The sequence below is a fragment of the Giraffa tippelskirchi genome, chromosome 2, assembly GCF_054371585.1.
Source record: "Giraffa tippelskirchi isolate mGirTip1 chromosome 2, T2T-mGirTip1v1.2.pri, whole genome shotgun sequence".
Taxonomy (NCBI): Eukaryota; Metazoa; Chordata; class Mammalia; order Artiodactyla; family Giraffidae; genus Giraffa; species Giraffa tippelskirchi.
The window spans coordinates 117,564,891-117,584,086 of NC_137276.1; the positions used below are offsets into that span (position 1 = coordinate 117,564,891).

Here is a 19,196-nt window from a genome sequence, read left to right on the forward strand (position 1 = left end):
GTGGAAGGTCTGATATTGAAGCTGAAACTCCAATACTTTGGGCACCTCATGCGAAGGGTTGACTCATTAGAAAAGACCCTAATGCTGGGTAGGATTGGGGGCGGGAGGAGAAGGGGACGACAGAGGATGAGATGGTTGGATGGCATCACCGACTCGATGGACATGGGTTTGGGTAGACTCCGGGAGTTGGTGATGGACAGAGAGGCCTGGCGTGCTGCAATTCATGGGGTCGCAAAGAGTCGGACACGACTGAGCGACTGAACTGAACTGAATGGGCAAGGCCCTATGGCAAGCAGTGAAAGATACACAAACCAAAAGCTCTGCCTTTAAGGAAACTTACAATCCACTCAAGCAGGCAAGATGAACAAAGGAATCTTCCCACAAACTGCTTTCAATTTCTTCTCTAGAGAATATGGGGTTTCTTCCCCCCAACAGAGTAACTATTGAGGACGAAAATGGATACATTCGATTTTAAATTTCTATCTTGATTTACTGTCTGTATTTCTGAGTGACACATGTTAACAAATGCAAAAATTATTTAAATACAGTTATCAGAGAAAGTCAGAAAAGAAGGAGAAATCTCTAAGTAAGATAAAGCACATCAGTGGCAAGATTGCTTTGGAACTTCAGTAACAGGACAAAGATGTTTCAGTGAGAGACTGGCTCACACAGGAAAAGTTACAGGAAGGAGTTCTGCTAAAAGAAGGGATTATGAAATAGAATATTTACATCCAAAGTTCTATTTTTAATAAATTTACCTTATTCCAACCTCTCACATAAGGAAGCCTTCAATAAGAAAACCCTTTCCACAAAGCTTACCTCAAACCAGTTTCCTTTATTCTTTTTCAGGATACTGTTTCGATTTCTCTGCAGTTTGCTTTTGCAAGAAGGCAAATGAAGAATGAAACAATTACTTGAAACAATTACTTATTTCAAGCAGTGTGCCATTTATGTAACCCAGACATATTTTGACACTATGGCACACACAGGGCTGTTTTTCTTTCTAGAAACGGGATCTGTAGCCAGGCATGTTTGGGGTGCACCCTGGCTGGCCCTGCAGCTGTCACAGCAAGCTGGACGTTGTTCCCAGGCATTCCACAGAGTTTGTCAGTTTAATTTTAACTAACAGACTAAAAAAGTTTCAATTATTTTTTATTAAACTAACAATGGGGAAATAATTTCCAACAATGAGTGTCTACGTGAGCGAGGCTGCAAACCATCCACGAGTGCCTGTAATTAACAAAACCCAAAGTACTTTTTTCTCCTTATTAAGTATTTGACTTGCGTCCTTATAATAAGTGCCTATGGAAGAAAAACACATAAGTTAAACCAGAAATTGCATTTACAGATGGATGCACAGGGACTTACCCTGGGGGTCCAGTGGTTAAGACTCTGAGCTTCCAATGCATGGGGTGAGGGTTCAGTCACTGATTGAGGAACTAAGATCCCACAGGCCCCGAGGTGTGGCCCAAAACAAAACAAATGGATGTATACTCAGTCGATTCTGGCCGAGACTTTTACTCGAAAGTCAGATATAACACAACCTCTAAAGCTCAAGGCTCTAAACCACAGAGCATGTGCTCATTAGTGCCGGGCAAACAGGCATCACTTGCACTGAACAGAGGAAACTGCCCAGAGAAATGCGCTGTGTTGTCTTGCGGTTGCGGTGTCCCCAAGACAAACTTAAACAGGAAAGCGTTTCCACCCAAAAACGCACACCTACGGTATGTAGGCCAGGGCTGGAAACCAGGCATTCCTAGAGGCAAGTCTGGAGGGAACCCGACTCACAGCGACCCTGACCCTAACCTGGTGCTAACCCGGGGCTAGAGAATCCACAGAATCCTCTCCAAACTTAACGCCCCCACGAGGGTGGGTGTGGAGACCCCACTCCTCCCACGTCCTAAAGACAGGCTCTAACCACATGCCATAGTCCGCAGATGCTACCACTGCTCTGCCATACACAGGCTCTCAAGGAAATACCTCCAAGACAGAGAAGACAGCCATATATAATCCACCTTTTTCAAGGCCCTCCAACAAAGCCCCCCAACTGCCAATGTAATCTAATAATTAGCATATGTAAAGGTAAAGCTATAGACCATGACATCAGCCTCACAGAAAATCAGCAGATTCGAAAAAGCACCGACTAGCCCACTGGGTCTCTGGGAATTCCAAAGAAATGAAAGGATGAAAAGGACAGAACAGCAGGAGAGAGTGGACCGCAGTCTCAGTTCTAGAAAACACCAAAAACTATTTCTAAATGAAGCCATTCTGTGAATTCTCCATTGTGGAAGAGTGTGGGGGTGGGGGGCGTTCATCCATCACAAGGGTATTAACTAAAAACCTGCTTCCCTGGCAACGATGTCCTTGAACAGCATTCTGAAGCAAAGACAAGCCCAAGTAAAAGCAGAGGACTGTCAACAGGTCAAGGATCGCCTATACATGGTGAGATCCCTGAGGAGCTAACATGCGATTTCTTAGACGCGACATTCCAACCAAAGATAGCACGAGTGTTCAGTCTGGCCTCAAGAATTCAGGGTCTGCCGAGCTGTTCAAAGATGTTTCACGTGCAGACTGTGATTAAAGCTGATAACTTTGCCTGTTCTAGAAACTAAGAAAGGAATGTGCGGGTGTGTTCAGTCACCCAGTCGTGTTCAGCTCTTTGTGACCCCATGGACTGTAGCCTGCCAGCCTTCTCTGTCCATGGAATTTTTCAGGTAAGAATACTGGAATGGGTTGCCATTTCCTCTCCAGAGGATTTTCCCAACCCAGGGATCAAACCCACATCTCCTGCATCTCCTGCCCTGGCAGGTGGATTCTTTACCACTGTACCAACAAAAGAATGAACTGAACTAAACCAAACCATGTCTCTATCATCAAGGCTTATGCTGGTAGACCCTCCAATCTCCATATTGATTTCAATGTTGGTCCCATGTCAGTGTTGGGGGCCCAAGGCTTTTTGTAGGTGGTGGAGCTGCCATTGTTGCTTAAGCAGAGATATCCAATTGGTGAACATCATTCACTTTTTATTTTTTTTTAATTTAGTTTTACTTTTTTGGCCATCCCCACGGCATGTGGGATCTTTAGTTCCTCAACCAGGGATCGAACCCAGGCCCTCTGCAAAGGAAGTGTGGAGTCTGCATCACTGGACCACCAGGGAAGTCCCTCCACTTACTTTTTAAAGAAAGACTGAAACCCAAAACTTCCCTTCCCTCCCTCCAGTGATAGGTAGGGCCACAGTGCAGTTTTAATGCACCTGCTGCTGCTGCTGCTGCTAAGTCGCTTCAGTCGTGTCCGACTCTGTGCGACCGGTGAAAATAAATTCTGTAAATGTGCTGGAAGCGCTGCAGACCCTAACAGGAATATGACTCCTGGACTTAGGAGGCAGCTATGAATGGGACACAAGCTTCACCCAGATATGGGAAACCTGCATAGGCAAGTGTGTAGTTCAGAGACAGAAACAAGATAAAGTCCAGAGAAAGGATGTGTCACCAGGAGCTATTTTCAATCACACTTGAGAATCTTGAACTTCTGCTTTGTAAAACATTTTACCCTCGCTTCTACAAAAAGCTTTTTAAAAATAGAAGAAGACTGAAAGGCTCTGAGCTAATGAACACGGGGCTCAGACTTAGGTCTGCAAAACAACAGATAAGATGATTTACCCAAAAAACTTAAAGTACGCTTCTTTTAAAAAGTTCATTTCATGGGAGGGGGATTCAGGATGGACACATATATACCTCATGGCCAATTCATATGGATGTATGGCAAAAACAATGACAGCACTGCAAAGTAATTATCCTCCAATTAAAATAAATAAATAATTTTTTTTTTAAAGCCCATTTCATTTCCATTTTTTAGATCCAGATATCAAATTTCAAAGCGTACAGAATGGAGGAAATCAGAATAGCCAAGAGAGATACAAGAGAGACACAAGAGAGACACTTATGACCATTCTGGGACCACAGTCAAGAATGGAGAGAAAATCCTACATCCAACAAACGTAAATTTTCACCTGTGCTCCATCAGCAAACGATGAACAAATACTAAAGACAACCGCTAAATAAAGAAATAGGGCAGAAGGAGGTGAGAGGCTGGCAAGGTCAGTGCCTGTCAAACCCACCAGAGGTGCTGGTGGAAAAGTCCATTGAACAGAATCAGGAGGCTTACAGGATGGACAGGAGGACATAACACACTGAATGTCAGCTTTGGTCCAGGCTCCGCTTAAGGCATTCTATTTTAGGGAAGACGTCCAATGACGTAGTTATCAACATCCCTGCTAATGTGAGATAAGGGACTCAGAGAGTTTAGTTAGCTTTTCAGCTGTGGAAGCAACATACTATACTTCAGGGGTAGGTGTTTAATTTTACTCTAGGGTCTACAAAATTCTTCTTCTGTGTTTCTTCAATATGCATGCTGCTGCCTCTCCTAACCCCACAGGATGCTAGACCCTACAAGACTCTGACTTCAATCAGCAGTTCCAATCTCAGGGGTTTCCCTGGTAGTCCAGTGGTTAGGACTCTGCGCTTCCAATGCAGGGGGCCTCAGTTCGATCCTCGGCCAGGGAACTAGATCCCACACGCCGCAACTAAAGATCTCACATGCTGCAACTAAGACCTGGCACAGCCAAGTAAATAAAGAAGTATAAATATTTTTTTAAAAAAAGAATTTCCACTCGCTACCACTGAGCCCTGGTTACCCCAAACCCTAGGCACTACAGACTTCCCTAAATTCTGCAAGAACATTTTCTCTCCAGGCAATAAGTCTTTCCTGTGTTCTTACCACCTCTGGGACCATGGCTCTCACCCGCTTTGTATCCTGGCAAACATTACCCAATATCATTACTTATTTACTTACATGTTGTCTGTCCCCCTGCTAGACTAAGAATCTAGAAAGCAGAGAAAGCTATTCAATTTCATATTCTCTCATTTTGCCTAACAAGGTACCTGGAACAGTAAAAATGCAAAACAAAAGCAAAAACCAACCAACAAACAAAAACTGTCAGCTAAATGAAACAATGCCAGGCAGCCCAGAGCTAGCAAGTGTCACCAAGTCAAACATCCTGTACCAGCATGACATGAAGGGCTACGTGACCAGATGACAGATAAAATCCCACATTTAAAACATGCAGGCAGAATGTTTTTATACAAATTGTTATATCCACATCAATGAAGCAATGTTGGTATGGAGAGTAAGCCAAAACAAAGGCACAGCCCTACTGGAAAAAGTGACATGTCGTAACAACATTGTTCAAACAGAACCCTACCTGGAAACTGGCCGTCATGGGCTTTCATCTTGAACAGAGAACCTTCCCCAGAGACATGAGAAGCAAGGGGATCCATCACCCACCACCACCACCACCACCACCACCACCAAGATTCAAATTTAAAAGAACAAGAAGCCTTGAGGCCTGTAAAATTTAACTGTTGAAGGTCTAAATAATGTAAAAATATAATTAAAGAAAGAGTTTTGGTTAGGGAAAGGGGATATGGCGAAAGAAGAAACCTATAGCAAATTCTAGCATCCATGGGCAAAGAACCACTAAACAGGGTGGAAAGGGTTAGGGGCTCAGTCGTGTCTGACTCTTTGCGACCCCATGGACTGTATCCCGCCAGACTCTTCCATCCATGGAATTCTCCAGGCAAGAATACTGGAGTGGGTTGCCATTCCCTTCTCCAGGGGGTCTTCCCGACCCAGAGACCAAACGTAGGTCTCCTACATGCAGGTAGATTCTTTACCATCTGAGACAGCAGGGAAGCCCACTAGACAGGGTATCTCCTCTTAATTGTCTCTACAAGATCCAGCAATCCTTCACTTCACCCATCTCCCCTTTTCCCACTGCAAAGGTGCCCAGCAACCTTCTGACCTCTGCCTACCTGGAGGCAGTGGACGTGGGGACCAAGAAGAGGTTAGTATTCAGGGTCCCATGATGGTTATATTTATTTTTGTAAATTACTAATTGGGCATCTTTGGTGCATACTCAGCTTAGTGAATATGGTTAATGTGATTATGGGTCTCAGAGATAATGAAAAAACTGGGTCTGATAGTGCACTGGGAAAAAATTGTTTTCCTTTTCCTGAATGCCAAATAATGAATATTACCCATAAGAGTCTTCTGAAAGGGTTGGCTGGCACTTCGGCTGGCTGACGCACCATTCTGCATACTTATGCATGTTCTCCTCCAATTGCTACACCATGTCAAAGGACTTTTACTGAGGGTAATCACTCTTGGTCAACAGTAGTTTTTACAAAAGAGACAACAATCTACTCAGCAAGACTCACCATCCTCATGTAAACCAGATTCTTCACCTCTCAGGGTAGAAACGTCACTGAAACAAGTTTGGCTTCACAAGTATGAAACTAAGAGTGCTGGGGCTGAGCTGAGGCTAATTTCTGCAAAATTTAATTTGCAAAAACCAGCTCAAGGCTACCATGATTCAAATTCCCTTGATGTGTTAATTTCACACTCTGGTGTCCTCATCCTACCAGTGCGGGGGCGGGGGTGGGAGGGGGGAGGCGAGAGGAGAGGGGTGTCTGGTGATCTCCAGTATGTAAAGTAGGGGAATTCCTGAATTCATCCAAGTTGCTGGACATCAGCAACATCAGCTGTCCAAGCCCCAAGGGGATTCAGAGCCCAGCTTCCCTCCTGCCAGCCCACAGGGATGAAGAAGTGACACAGAAGTCAGCCCAGTGAGGAAGAGTACTTCATTATGCAGAGCACCATCACTGGGCACCAGCATCTCATTCGATAAACTTTTCCTCAACATCTTCATACAAAAGGGATGTTCCAGATGCAGGCAAATAATGAGATAAACTCAGCTCAGCCGGATCCAATATGTGCAGAGCGCTTGGCATTCCACAGCCAAACGCACAAGCCCAGTAGGAAGTACAACCCTGGGACTTTCCTGGGGGTCCAGCATTTAAGACTCTGCACATCCACTGCAGGAGCCACAGGTTTGATCCCCAGTCAAGGAACTAAGATCCCACATGCCGTGGAGCAACTAAGCCCACGCACCACAATTACTGAGCCCGAGCTGCAACTAGAGAGCCTGTGAGCTCCGGAGCCCATGTTCCACAACAAAAGAAGCCCACCACAATGAAGACCCAGTGCAGCCAAAGTAAAATAAAAAATACATTGTGAGTCTTACACATTTGCTCGCACGTATAAGGAGTCAGCTGATACAGACATCTCCTATATGGACCAAGTCTCTCGGAGCTACATCACAATTTCCATGTTACCAAGGTCAAGTCAGGCAAATACGAGTTACTGGACCTTTCTTTCACCTTTTAATGACATAAATGACCACCTCGTCCTCCTAGACTGTCTTCCCAACTCCACGTCATAGTCTATCAGGGTAAAGGAAATAGAGGTTTCACATAAATTTCAAGAAGTGAGCTTTGCTTATTTTAAGTGAATTTGTAAATATGCACCTGGTCTGTCACTACGTCATCAGAATAAGGACTACATTTAGGCCTTGACTGGCTGGACTCTGAAGGACCCCTGTTATGATCATGCTTTGTTGTATAAAACTTGCTAATGACCTCTGGGAGATGGTGAAAGACAGGGAAGCCTGGTGTGCTATAGTCCACGGGGTCGCAAAGAGTTGGACACGACTTAGCAACTGAACAACAACAAATGAACCCATCAGCATGCAAAGTAACCAAAGTCCCCACTCAACACAAACATGAGACAACAATGACAAAGTAATACACTTAACAGTAAGTCTCTCATTGTACAAGGATTCAAGCTGGATCTTATACTGGCTACCTTTGAGTTTGGTCCTAGGTTGGCTGAATACAGAGATCACATAATCACCCCATGTCCCTCTCTGTCAGAGATGGACAATAAATGAGCAGGAAAGCAATCTGTGTGCATCCAGGAGAAATAGCCCAGTGATCTTGCTGGTTGTTTCTGCCACATCTACAAATACGACACAGAGACAGAGGATCGTCTTCACCTGTGACTGGCAGACCTTAGGTGGGACCCTGCCTAAGTTCCTTATCATGCTGGGCTTGGAAGGCCTCAGCTACACAACGGCACTCTGAATGACGATTCCTAAACATTCAAAGGTCCACTCGGACGATTGCAGGAGAAGGATCCTATTTACTGTACTAGCCTCCATCTTAACCTTCTCAACCAGAATCCAGGGGCAGGAGAGAAGGGGACATGGGGAAGTGTGTGGAGGGGGCCTGGGAATGGCTAGTTCAAAACAGACCTCAGATGGGATTTCCCTGGCAGTCCAGTGGTTAAGACTCTGCACTTCCACTGCAGGGGGCATGCACGGGTTCAATTCCTGGTCAGGAACTAAGATCCCGCACGCCACAGACAAAAAAAAAGACCTCAAGTAGTGAGCAGGTTTGGAAATGACTAGACTCCTTCAGGGGCTTCCCAGGTGGTGCTAGTGGTAAAGAATTCGCCTACCAATTCAGGAGACCTAAGAGTCATGGGTTCAATCCCTGGGTCGGGAATATCCCCTAGAGGAGGGCATGGCAACCCACTCCAGTATTCTCACCTGAAGAATCTCATGGACAAAGGAGCCTGGTGGGTTATGGTCCATAGAGTTGCAGAGAGTCAACACAACTGAAGTGACTTAGCAGGCGGGCAGGCTCCTTCAGGGATGGAGGCGAAAGGGGACCAGAAAGTCAGCCCCTGCAGAGGCCCCACTGCTCCTACTTCTCCAGAGACTCTGACAGAATAACCATGGCAGTAACAGGGGTGAGCTGCCCAAATCGGCAACAACCCCCCAAGGAGGTTTGAAGGGTATCAGATCCTAGAGAAATACTGATGAGACGCAACAGGGGAAGTGACCCACATGTATCTGGGGAAACCAAAATGTTCCCCTTATCAAGACAGGCCAGGCCTATCCCTACGGATAGGATGTGGATAGGACCTAGGACATGGATCCTAATAGCGCAGTTCAAGTGCCAAGAAGAATCACACATTTATAACACTGACACAAAGGAGTTAACACTATCCCTATTAATCATACATGTTGTCATAGATAAGCTAGAGTCTACCCATCACCAAGCACCAGGGAAGGGAATCTTCACTTGGCTAACTGCCTGGTGGAAAATGAATATGGGAGTGAACTTTATGAAGATACGTACTTTAAAAAGCCAAAGCCATCTAGGGGCAACTCTAATACACTGCCTATTATAGCATTTTAATGAAGAGAGACAGAGAAAAGGAAGCAAAGAATCACAAACAATATCCACTCTATTGTGTGGACACATTAAGGGGATCACATTATTTCACAATGAGCAATTGTTTTTCCACTACAACTACTAGTAACTCGTGCTTCTGCCTCCTAATGGACGGATGCATATTCCTGAGACTGGATTAGGAACCCATAAGGTATGACTGTCATTTTTAAAACAAATTTACAATAACATCATACTGGCTTGATCTGTTTAATCCCACTTGTTAAGCAGACCCAGACAAGGAGATCCCCTCGATGGAGGAAAACACATCTTTTTAGACAGGGCAGAGACTCAAAAATAAGAAAATGCTTCATGAGTTCACTTCCCCCCCAGCACTATGAACTATGCATATTTTAGCACATTTTAAAAGGAAAAGGAGACAGAATAAAAATTAGCAACCCAACATACACCTGCGAAACTCTATGTCTGGAGAGCAGGGGCAGGGAGGAGAGGTACACAGACATCTGGCATCACCTGTCAGGCTGCCAAACCACTGTATTTTGAAGCTATTCAGATACTTTCTAAAGAAGAAACAACAACAACAAAAAATCCAACATGCCTGAATTGGGAGGCGGGAGAGCCTACTTGTAACTCAGCCCTTGTCAGACAAAATCCAGCAGCCTCAAAAGGTTCAATAGCCTTTTTATAAAGCTATTGTGTGGGTTAGTGCCTAAAAATAGTACAGTTCAGCAAGCAGATCACACGGAGGAATCATCTACACATTCAACTTCCAAACAATAGACAAAGTGGTGGAAAGAACACCAAATGCACTCGGGAGCAGCGCACAAGCCCCTGCGGTCGCCTCCCTCCTTGGATTCCTCACCTTGTCTGAACACCCAGCAAACCAATTTAGCCCAATAGCTTGTACAGGAAAATGGCGGGTGGGGGGGGGGCGGTGCTGAGGCCCACATTTCTCTAATATTCACTGTCATCTTTATGTGTGTGCAGTCGCTCAGTCGTGTCTGGCTCTACGACCCCATGGACTATAGCCAGCCAGATTCCTCTGTTCATAAGATTTTCCAGGCAGGAATACTGGGGTGGGTTGCCACTTCCTACTCCAGGGCATCTTCCCGACCCAGTGATTCAACCTGTGTGTCTTTGCATTTCCTACACTGGCAGGTAGATTCTTTACCACTGCACCACTTGTCACCTTTAGGTAATCTTTTTCCCCCCATACATAGACATGAAAGTGAGGACCACATCATAGCGATTACTGCCTATACTCCTTTCACAGTCCCTTACACTAAAGCAGAGTTCTCAGTCTTCACTTTAAGTGTATTGGAATCACCTGGGGAAGTTTTGAAAGGTATAGATATCAGAAATTTAGTTTCCAACTCAGTTTTTAAGTATCAGTGTTAAATATCTGACAATTTTAAAAGCTTCTCTGGTGAGGCTAAGAACCACTGCTTAAGACAACAAGGTTTTTATGCCAAGTCAGGTCCATTGCCCACCAGGCTCCTCTGTCCATGGGATTTCCCAGGCAAGAACACTGGAGTGGGTTGCCATTTCCTTCTCCAGGGGATCTTCCCAACCCAGGGATTGAATCTGTGTCTCCTGTATTAGCAGGCATATTCTTTACCACTGAGACACCAGGGAAGCCGCCCAAGGCAAGGGGAAGCCAACAAAAACCTAGAGGGCGGCAGTCAGTGTTATCCCAAAACTGGGCTCACCTCTTGGTGGGTACAGACACGATCAAGTCACAGCACGGGAGAAGGAAGGATTTATAACTACTTACAACAAATAAAGAGAACACTGGGATCCTTCCCAAACCAGTGTCTCCCTGAAGAGAAAAACTGAGAAATTTTAAGCCAAGGGTACATGCAAGTTCATGAAGGGGCTTGAGTAGAAGAGAATTCAGCATAGAACTGGGGCAAAAGCCAACAGAGGCCAAGCATTAACTGACTGAAGTCTGCAGGGTCAGCTTCAACATTCCACCCTCTGGCTGGATGGGCCTTAGTTTCTGCAGAACTCAAAGGTGTAAGGAACCAGGACCCTGCCCCAAAGGGGGATGACTGTTTCTTTTCTGTTTTAAAACATTTTATGTATTTATTTTGGGCTGTGCTGGGTCTCCGCTGCTGTGTGCGGGCTTTCTCTGGTTGTGGCAGGTGGGCTCCTCATCGCGGTGGCTTCTCTGGTTGCCGAGCACAGGCTCTGAAGCAGGCGGCCTCAGTGGTTTTGGCACACTTAGTGGCTCCACGGCATGTGGAATCCTCCAGGATCAGGAATGGAACCCATATCTCCTGCATTGTGAGGCAGATTCTTAAACACTGGGCCAACAGGGAAGGCCTACAGTATTGTTTTGGTCACCCAGTCCAGTATTCCGGCCTGGAGAATTCCATGGATGCTATAGTCTGTGGGGTCACAAAGAGTCGGACATGACTGAGCGACTTTCACTTCACTTCCCTTCCCTAGTTTCTGCATCTCCTCCCTTAATTACTGAGGCTTGTTCAAGGGCAAGCATTGTAGCCAGTCTTAGATCACCAGATAGGTTAGGCGAAAATGGGTTCTCATGTCAAGAAAAGCATCCCTGGTTCTCTTTCTCCAGGGACCCCTAACCTATCTGCTTACAAAAGCACCAGGGATGAAGCCTGCAAAGGATGGGCCACCCAGAGGCCATGAGTGCTGCTCTTCTAGAAACCACTGCTGGACAGAATAAAAATCAAGTCACAACAGGCAGCTTCCAAAAACTCAGATAAGATCATGAGAAATTGAAAAAACTAAAATCCAAGTTTTAGTTCTCCTTAATCTCCAATTTTAATTTAGCATCTGTGTTTTTCTTCCTTTTTCTCAATTTATTTATAAAACAGGGATTCTACAAGGGCTTTCTTGTGGCTCAGACAATAAAGAATCCACCTGCAGTGAAGGAAATGCAGGTTCAATCCCCAGGTCTGAAAGATCTGGAGAAGGACATGGCAACCCAATCCGGTATTCTTGCCTGGAAAATCTCATGGACCCAGGAGCCTGGCAGGCTACAATCCATGGGGTCTCACACTGAGCAACAACAACCATAGAGTTTTATTGTGGGGATGATAAAGCTGAGAGGGGGAAAATAAATAATAGTGTTTTATTTATAAAGGGACTTAAGTACATTTATCAGATAAAATCATGATAAATGAATAAAAGGAATAAATGAATAAATAGCTAGATGAATAAAATAAATCAATAAAATAGCTAGATTAGTTATAACAAACACTGCCTCACTGAATTCAAATAAAAATCTTATGATAAGTTATCATCTCCATTTTGTCAATATCCAAACTGTGACACATAAAAGATTAAGTAAATTGCCCGAGGTGATAAGACAGGAAAGGAGCAGGGCACAACCTTTAAAAGAATGACCTAACCCAAGGAAACACAAACTGATTAGAACCAAACAGGTCCAAGATGGCAGATGAGTTGACTTCCACTAGTCCTTGAGCCTCAGTATATGCTCACTGTAACGCATCAGCAAGCTAAGGGACACACCCATAGGTGCCATGACAGTTCTGAGGCCCACCATAAAAGGGCAAAAAGTGGGTGGTGGCCCAACTGCTGGAAATCCCTATCCCTTCCTCAAAATAGCTGAAATACTTCTCCCATTCATTAGCCTATGAAATTAGCCACCCCTATAAAAACTGACAACCCCACACCCTGGTGCCGCTCTCGCGTTCTGAGCTGGCCCACACTTTGTCTATGCAGTGTGTTTCCTCCCTGAATAAATCTTCTTTCACATTAATATGGCCCACTCTTGAATTCTTTCCTGCACAAAGCCAAGAAGCCACACTTGGCAGCCATCCCAGGGACTCTGACATGACCTGGGAACTGACCATCCTCCTGACCCACTCTCTTTTCAGCAACAGTGACATTAAGTTAATAATCTCACCACCCGGAGAGCAAACCCTGTTGTTGTCCAACTTTAAAATGAAGGTTCTTTAATGTTCTTGTCACTAAATTGTGTCTTTCCACCAAGTCCATTTTCCAGATGTTTGTCTGCAAATACATGGGCGTCGGCTCAGGCAACTAAGAGCTCGAATTTCCTGAAATGTCTGGATCACCTCTGTCCTTGGAGTACCCTCACCGACAGGCTGGAAAGACAACCTCAGAGCTGTTCCCACTGAAGGAAAGAGAAGCTTGAAACAGAAAGGGTTTACAGCTGCCTCACTGCATTGAGGAGAAGACAGAATGGAGGAACCTGATTTTTACAATGTGTTCAGGGGCTTCTCCGGTGGTCCAGTGTTTAAGAATCCACCTTCCAGTGCAAGGGACATAGGTTCAATCCCTGGTCAGGGAACCAAGATCCCATATGCAGCACGGGGCAACTAAGCGTGCACGCTACAACTAGAGAAGCCAGGGCATCATACTAGAGAGAAGCTTCAGTGCCACAGCAGCCAAAAAAAAAACCACGTTCACATTTGTTAGCAGGTTATTAAATATAGATACTTGAGATATTTCACCAAACAGGTGGACTCTACTCCTTTCTCTAAACAACCTTCTAGAAGGGAAGGCTGCCATGCCTTGACTCCTACTGTGTGTCAAGGTGTAAAGGGGACAAAGGAGCCTCATCTACAGCCTCCCAGGTCACAGAAAATGTAGGGCAGGAGGACTGCAGAACCTGGAGTGATTCTCAGGGCGGACACCTGCTTTGCTTCTCTGCTTCTATCAGACACTCTACTAATTACCAGGGAAAGCTGTTTTTATCAAGGAAAAACAATATTTTACTTCAGAATCAAGATCTTAACACCATCCACTGTTCCAATGTGGAACGCTTCCATTGAAATCTTCCAATGATATTTTCTCCAAAGAGTAACGTTTAATGAAAACAAAGGAGGTGGTCCAGTGGTTAAGGATCCACCTTACAATGCAGGGGATGTCAGTTTTATCCCTGGTCAGAGAACTAAGATACCACACCTACCCTGTGAGCCACAGCTAGAGAGAAGCTTGTGTGCCACAACCAAGACCCGACACAGCCAAATAAACAAATAAATTATTTTTAAAAAAATTTAAAACAAACAAAGGAAAGAAAACTTACAAAACTACATGTTCTCTAAAAAAGCTATGCTGACTCTCAGGTTCCTGAACCAAGATGGGTGTGAGCAGCCTGTCACCAAGGGAATACAGTCTTTACAGCACAGAACTGTGGGTGTTTTCTGAGTAGTAACGCTATACATAGCATACACAATGTCTGACATAACGCATTTTAAATATTTCCTAATGATAATCTCTAATACACTGACATTCATATTGGTCACATTCACCCTTCAGAAATAGCGCTAAATTATCATTTATACTGATAAGCCACCAAAAAACCAACAAAGCTGTCAAAGATCTGGTACTCCTAACCCTTAAGGACGAGTGTGTTTTGAGAGGCTTGATGTAAGTGGGTCTTCAGGCTGTGGGCGGGTCATTCACTCAGCATTCACCGCAGTTTCAGAATATGCAATAATTGTTCCATGTTATCCCACCACACATCCTTAAAGTGATGTTAGGATTTCATTTGGTTTTATACAGTATCAGTAGGCTTATCTTTACGGATGATCAACATACGGCCATCTTATCAATCCAACTGTACAAACTCTTCTTTCCATTCTTCTCATAGCTGCCTGCAGAAGAGATCACATTGGGACATCTCTATAAGACTAAAGGGATGACTCAGCCTTCAACTGGACACCCTGCCCTGGGGCCACCGTCATAGTGAGCTGGGACAACCCAGGTCCTCAGGGCTCCATAACTGACTAGTTCTGTGACCTTGAACAAACCATTTATGCTCCCTTGGACCCAGTTCCCTTATTTCTACAGGGGAATGGTAATACCTACTTCAAAGAACTGTTGGGACATGAAATGAATACTAAATAGTACCTGCTGCTGCTGCTAAGTCGCTTCAGTCGTGTCCAACTCTGTGCGACCCCATAGATGGCAGCCCATCAGGCTCCGCCGTCCCTGGGATTCTCCAGGCAAGAATACTGGAGTGGATTGCCATTTCCTTCTCCAGTGCATGAAAGGGAAAAGTGAAAGTGAAGTCGCTCAGTCGTGTCCGACTCTTAGCGACCCCATGGACTGTAGCCTACCAGGCTCCTCCGTCCATGGGATTTTCCAGGCAAGAGTACTGGAGTGGGATGCCATTGCCTTCTCCGAAATAGTACCTACCACATAGTAAAGAGAAAGCAGATAAAGCTGCAATAATGTACAACCATAATTATTAGAAGAAAAGGGAAATGGGCCGCAGATACGTTGCAATAAGACTATTTGATCATGAAGTCCCCCTCATGTGATCAAATTGATCAGAATTACATTTTAGGAAAAAAAAATTATTTGTAATATAATGGGCACACTGTCACGTATTCAACCAGACAGAAATTAATGGGAAGAACAAGAAATTGAAAAAAAGAGAAAAGAAAGAAATCCCTAGTTGTGTCATTTTGTCCATTAAAAAAAATAATTCTGAGGGGCTTCCCTGGTGGCTCAGTGGTAAAGAATCCGCCTGCCAAGGCAGGAGACATGGGTTTGATCCCTGATCCGGGAAGATCCCACATGCTGCAAAGCAACTATACTTGTGCCCCAACTACTGAGCTTATGCTCCAGAGCCTGGGAGCTGCAGCTACTGAGCCCATGTACATGTACCACAACTACTCAAGTCCGCACACCCTAGAGTCTGTGCTGCACAGTAAGAGAAGCCACCACACTGAGCAGCCCGCACACTGCAACTAGTGAGTAGCCCCACGTTGCAGCAACTGGAGAAAAACCCATGCAGCAACAAAGACCCACCACAGCCAGAAATTAATTAATTGATTTTTTTTTTTTTAAAGAAAACGAATTCCTAGTACAAAGCAGGTTTCATTTTGTGTTTTAAATCTGATTACCATGAACCAGTCCATGAGAAACCAAGGTGCCAGACCTATCAAATTAAGGACCAAATCCTATTCTGTTCAAGTGATGGGTTCAGGGAAAACAGAAAACTAATAAGCATTCTCCCAGGCTTGCGAAGAGGAGGCCAGGAACCAACAGGACTGGTCTCATACCAGGAGAAAGGCATCTTATGTGGGGGACTTTGACCCACCTGCCCTAAGCCCTTGGAGACCTCACCAAATTCTCATAATCTCTGGGTCCCATGAAATCTCTCAAATCATCTCTTTCTGCACATCCTTTTTTTTGCTGTGAATAAAGTACACCAAAATAGACATGTCTAAATGCATTCATTTATCTACTGAAATGTGTGTATTAAGTGCCCAGGACATGCCAGGCATCCTGGAGGGGTCATCTCAGCTCACTAGCATCATCTCAGTATCTGATGCCTACAGGATGTGAACCCTGTATTAGAGCTACTTGTATATACTTTTTTCCTTCCCGTTAAGATTGTAAACTTTTGAAAGGGAAGGGCTGCATTTTAATCATCTTCTTCCCCTTGGCACCTACCAGAGGGTTCCACTTATAGAAATTATCCAATAAACAATTACTGAACCAAACCACCCTCCAGGACACATGTAACCGGAGGATCCAGGGTTTCTTTCTCCTTAGGTCTTCAGATTTTAAGATTGTCTCCCTGAGGTAGGTAAGCCTTTCTAAATCTGGCTGCTAGAGGGATGTGAAATGAAATGCTTTCAAACATGATCTGGAAAATGTTAATGCTGCCTTAACTTTCATGAATAAAGGAGCAAAAAAGACGAACATGAGGATGAGATTAGTTTTCCATATAAGCTAATGCATTTCCTGATGCCCAAGCATCACAGTTTCACCTCACTCTTGACATCTGGATCCTGACAACATATGGTAATGTTGCTGCTGTCAGCAAGCAAATGACCCCCACCCCCACCCCCTGCACCCGCCGGTGCTGTTTCCTAATAGATCAAATTGAGAAACTAAGCTTTTGATTCAGAAACTTGGGCAAGATCTTGAAGAACTTAACAGTTTGAGAATATTTTAAGTAAATGGAGACAGATGATGGTCCCTCTGGAGGTCCATGGAGTCCTAGAATTCTATTGACGTTAATAAAACTGGCCAAAAAGAAAAAAGGACAGGATCACAAAGAAGCCAAGCACCACCCTGACAGTATTTATTTTCCTTCCAGAAAGGCAGGAGGTTGAATGTGAAGCTGAGAGCAGAGAAAGGAGGAACAAGATAACAGTCCAGGCATCAAAACAGCTGCTTTCTGATAAGAAGACGCCAAAGGAGTTAAAAAATTTTTACCAGAAATCTGAAGAACGAATGAAATGCACACCACTATCACACCATGGTACCGGCTGTCTCGGAAAATTTTATTCATCTTTGTAAGAATAACAATTTGGAACTCAGCCCAAATTTTTCTAAGTAATCCCTTTATGATCATAATTGACTTATCCCACATAACAAGTCTTCTAATCCTCTGATAAACAGGCTTCTAAGCCTGGATGAGGGTTAAATAAGTCCTAACTTCATCAATGCGAAATGAGGACATGGAATGATAAAATGATCTATACAGGATTATGCAACGCTTCCCTTGTGGCTCAGCACTAAAGAGTCTGCCTGCAATGCAAGAGATGCAGGTTCTATCCCTGGGTGGGGAAGATCCCCTGGAGAAGGAAATGGCAACCCACTCTAGCATTCTTGCCTGGAAAATTCCATGAACAGAGGAGCTTGGCAGGCTACAGTCCATGGGGTTGCAAAAGAGTTAGACACAACTTAGCAACTAAACGACAACAAAGCAGCCCATCAATTACAATGTTCTCATTATATATAAATGTGTGAGACGAAAAGGCTTTGCAAAAGAGAAAATGAAAGAATGAAAACAAATGAACACACATATTTTTTTTAAACAACAGATTTGTTGAATACATTTGCGATGTTGCCTTGAATCGGGTATAAAGATAACCCATGTTAAAACAACCCTGAGGATTTCAACACAGACTTTTCTGACTGCATCCACATGACAGCTGAATAGCCAAAAGAAAGGAAGAAAGAAAGAAAAGAAGGAAAGGAAGGAAGGAAGGAAAAGGAAAGAAGGGAGGGAGGAAGAAGGAGGTGAAGAAGGAAGGAAGGAAAGAAAACTAATAATTGGAACTTGCAAGCGACTCCTCCTGAGGCCCCAATGTAGGCAACTCCAAACCAAAGAAGCTTCTCAGAGGAATGCTCACCCCTGTCTGCTATACGTGGATGCTAAGTTGCTTCAGTTGTGTCTGAGTCTTTGCAACCCCTTGGACTATAGCCCGCCAGGCTCCTCTGTCCATGGAATTCTCCAGGCAAGAATATTGGAGTGGGTTGCCATGCCCTCCTCCAGGGGATCTTCCTGACCCAGGGACTGAACCCTAGTCTAATGTCTCCTATGTCTCCTTCATTGGCTGGTGGGTTCTTTACCACTGAGCCACCTGGGCAGTCCAGTCTGCTCTGGAGGAGGAACAAATCAGAACATTCAATCTGCAAGCCAAGGGGAACAGAAAGCATCTTTTCTGAAAAGCACACTTTCAAACTGGAGGCAGCTGTGGCGGTAAGGATGGCTTCACAGGTCCGGCCTTCTGGCAGGCTTACCTGGCTGGGGGTGGTGGGCTCCTGCTCACAAGGCCAAGAGCAAGATCCTGCAAGAGAAGAAAGAGACCCAGCTCAGACTCCCAGAGAAACTCCTGCTCTGAAGTTTTCAGAGTGTGATCTGAGGACCCTGGGCTTCCCAAGACCCTTCCAGGGGTTCGCAGGTCAAAGCCATTTTAAAAGCCAAATCCAAAACCAGGACACAAAATGTAATGTAGTCTCCTAGAGGCAGACACATCACGGTGTAAAGAGAGGGGTATCTAGCTTATTTTCTGATGCCAGATATGTAAGAGATTTGTAAAAAATCTAAAACAAGGTCATTCTGCTCACTGATGTCTTTTGTTTTGCAAAATAGTGATTTTCATGAGACAGATTATTTATAATAAAATGTACAGGGCTTATTCCCATTTCAAATGAATTAAGAAATATTTTTAAATGTCTTGACTTTAGTTCCAATACTGTGAGTATCAGTAGAGATAAGCTACACAATCAAAAGCTCCTTGGGATCCTGAGTCATTTTTAAGTGTCAAG

General features: G+C 44.4%; 1 protein-coding gene and 1 non-coding gene across 6 annotated transcripts in view; one reads left to right on the forward strand and one right to left on the reverse strand.

The window, feature by feature from the left end:
* Nucleotides 1–19,196, reverse strand: part of SIPA1L2 (signal induced proliferation associated 1 like 2) — a 238,301-nt gene that overhangs the window by 159,014 nt on the left and 60,091 nt on the right. For 3 of the 5 annotated variants that reach the window (XM_081570374.1, XM_081570376.1, XM_081570373.1), the window contains exon 2: nucleotides 18,669–18,715. The exons of the other annotated variants lie outside the window; for them this stretch is intronic. The gene's annotated coding sequence lies outside the window, so the exon portion shown is untranslated. The remainder of the gene's footprint in view (nucleotides 1–18,668; nucleotides 18,716–19,196) is intronic. 5 annotated transcript variants of the gene reach the window in all.
* Nucleotides 4,490–4,562, forward strand: TRNAG-UCC (transfer RNA glycine (anticodon UCC)). The gene has a single exon. It is a non-coding gene; the product is annotated as a tRNA-Gly (tRNA).